We start from the raw sequence: 2,500 nt of genomic DNA on the forward strand, positions 1-2,500 counted from the left end.
TTCATTTATTTCTCTCCGTTTACGTGAGCTTTGGCACCATTGCTTTCGGATGCCCTTTTTTGTCATATCTCTTTGTTGATATTTAAATTTGTCATTGCCTGTCAGGAACCATAAATGTTTTCATTTTCTGGTTTTATTATAAGCAACACTGCCCCTGTGTTGAAAAATGAAGGCACGAGAGAAAAAAAAGCAAGACGAACGAGAGAGAGAGAGAGAGAGAGAGAGAGAGAGAGAGAGAGAGAGAGAGAGAGAGAGAGAGAGAGAGAGAGGGGGGGAGAGAGAGAGAGACAGGGAAAGAGGGAGAGAGACAACAAAGTGACCATCATGGCTAGCCATGCAATGTCGAGTGGGGACCACACACAGTGTTTCAACAGGCTGCAGCTTCATAATGGAGATATTAAATTGGAGGGGGCGGTGGTTAAGGCGGGCGGGGGGGGGGGGGGGTGCTAGGGAGGTGGTTTACAACAGCCAAATCAGCAACATCTTTTTTCTGCCTTGTTATTGTTGATGCTGTGTATGCTTATATTCGTCTAAACAGCCCAGATATGGAGGAAAAAGCTTGTTTTTCCCCAAATATCTGCCGGGCGATTGCATCTAAACAGTGCCGAGGGGGCCCAAACCTCTCAGTGTGGTGCACACAATAAAGTAGGGACAGTTGTCAGTTACCAAGTCAAACATTCACACACATGCATGCACGCACGTTCACATTTGTAAGAACACACACACACACGCACACACACATTCACTCATGCGCATACACATGCACACGCACACGCACACGCACACGCACACACACACACACACACACACACACACACACACACACACACACACACACACGCACACGCACACGCACACGCACTTACGCTGACGTTGTCACACAAACAGAGGTGTGTGACAATGTCAAAAGTGGTTTTGAGTGTTTCTAAACGGCCAGCTCCTTATGCTAATATAAACACTGTCATCAGTCCCAGCCCTGAGAGCACATTTCCTGGACCCCTTTTGACTCCAAGAGCAGTGTGGCCAGATTGGGCGGTTATCCGCCCCAATTGGGCTGCTTGGGATGGCCGTCTGCGGGTAAAAACAGGAAAAATTGGCCATTTAGCGTTTTTTTTCCCCGCAGGTTTATGCGCATAGAAATCGATGCAATTGAAGTTGAAATTGAACGGAATTTAACTCATTTCGGTTGTTTTTTTTTTTTTTTTAGAACCTTTTGGGCGGGATTCGATCAGACACATCTGGCAACACTGTCCAAGAGCCTGTCTGGGTCTGCACTCCGTCTGGTGTTTTAGCTCCCTTGTGTCATTTTACATATCTACTGTGTATGCCCCAATGTTTACTCGACAGACACACCTGCACTTAGTTTTTATCAGCGCGCGGGATTAAAGCTGTCATATCCAGACACCGCCACTGGATTTAGGGATCTGAGGGAGCAGCGTGATCCACGTGTCAGCCCAGTAGGCACGGTAGACGTTGGGGCTTTTTGCGATAGACACATTCTCTCACATGCATTCAGAACACTGCAGGCACTCTGGCGTTCTTGGAGGGCTTTACTGCTCCGCTGAGAAAAAATAAAACAAATGAGCTAACGGCGCGAGCAGGCAGCTTATGTACAGCATAACACATGCCTCCTCCTCCACCCCCACCTAACAAAACTATCCATCCACACACCACTAGGGTTGCCAACCGTCCCTTGAAATACAGTACGGAATCATCCAGTATTTAGAGATAAAAGTATTCGTATTGTGCTGAAGCGGGACACGGGATTTGAGAATGGATTAAAATGTAGGAAATTACATTTAAGAAATGCTACATTTTCTGGAAATGTTCTTCTAGACCATCTGCCATGATGAAATGTCCCGTATTTTTTCCATTGACAGTTTGCAACCCTACACAACACCCACTGTCATCACCATCCCCCCAACCACCTCTACATACCTTCACCAACACCCCCAACCCCACCGCACCCCATCTCTCACCATTGTCTCGGAATAAAGCACACGTTCTGATCAATACCGTGCACCCAGTCTTAATTTGGACCCTTCATTATGAAGTCCCGGCCTGGGAGAGAGGACGGATGTGCAATTAATATTGAATGAAGATGATGGGGATGGGGGCTGGGGGTGGGGGCTGCCCTGGACTGGACTGGGATGAAAAATCAGGCAGGGCATTCTTAGCCAAAGCAAAGTTTCCATTTCATGCAAGTTCAATAGACAATAAAAAGTAAAAGTCTAGGCCGAAACCCATTTCTAATTTCTACCCCTACCCCTACGCCTTCCCCTTGCCCCTCGTCCCTTCAAACGGAGCAGTAATCGGTTGGGCTTGAAACGCAACCCCTACAAATTGAGACAGCCCTTAAGTCTAAGTCCAAGTCAAGCCGGGTCTACCAGGCATTGAGAGAGACAATGAAGCCTTGGGCCTGCAGGCCAATATCATCAACAGTCCACCGGGGAAATGCCCTGTACACCATATGGCCAATTCAGCCATGGGTGGGGGCAGG

General features: G+C 47.7%; 1 protein-coding gene across 1 annotated transcript in view; it reads right to left on the reverse strand.

The window, feature by feature from the left end:
• The window catches only part of LOC134449004 (octapeptide-repeat protein T2-like), a gene marked incomplete at both ends in the record, with an annotated part of 54,855 nt that overhangs the window by 39,308 nt on the left and 13,047 nt on the right, over positions 1-2,500 (reverse strand). The gene's annotated exons all lie outside the window — the stretch shown is intronic.

Source organism: Engraulis encrasicolus, chromosome 5 (assembly GCF_034702125.1).
Source record: "Engraulis encrasicolus isolate BLACKSEA-1 chromosome 5, IST_EnEncr_1.0, whole genome shotgun sequence".
In the NCBI taxonomy this organism is placed as follows: Eukaryota; Metazoa; Chordata; class Actinopteri; order Clupeiformes; family Engraulidae; genus Engraulis; species Engraulis encrasicolus.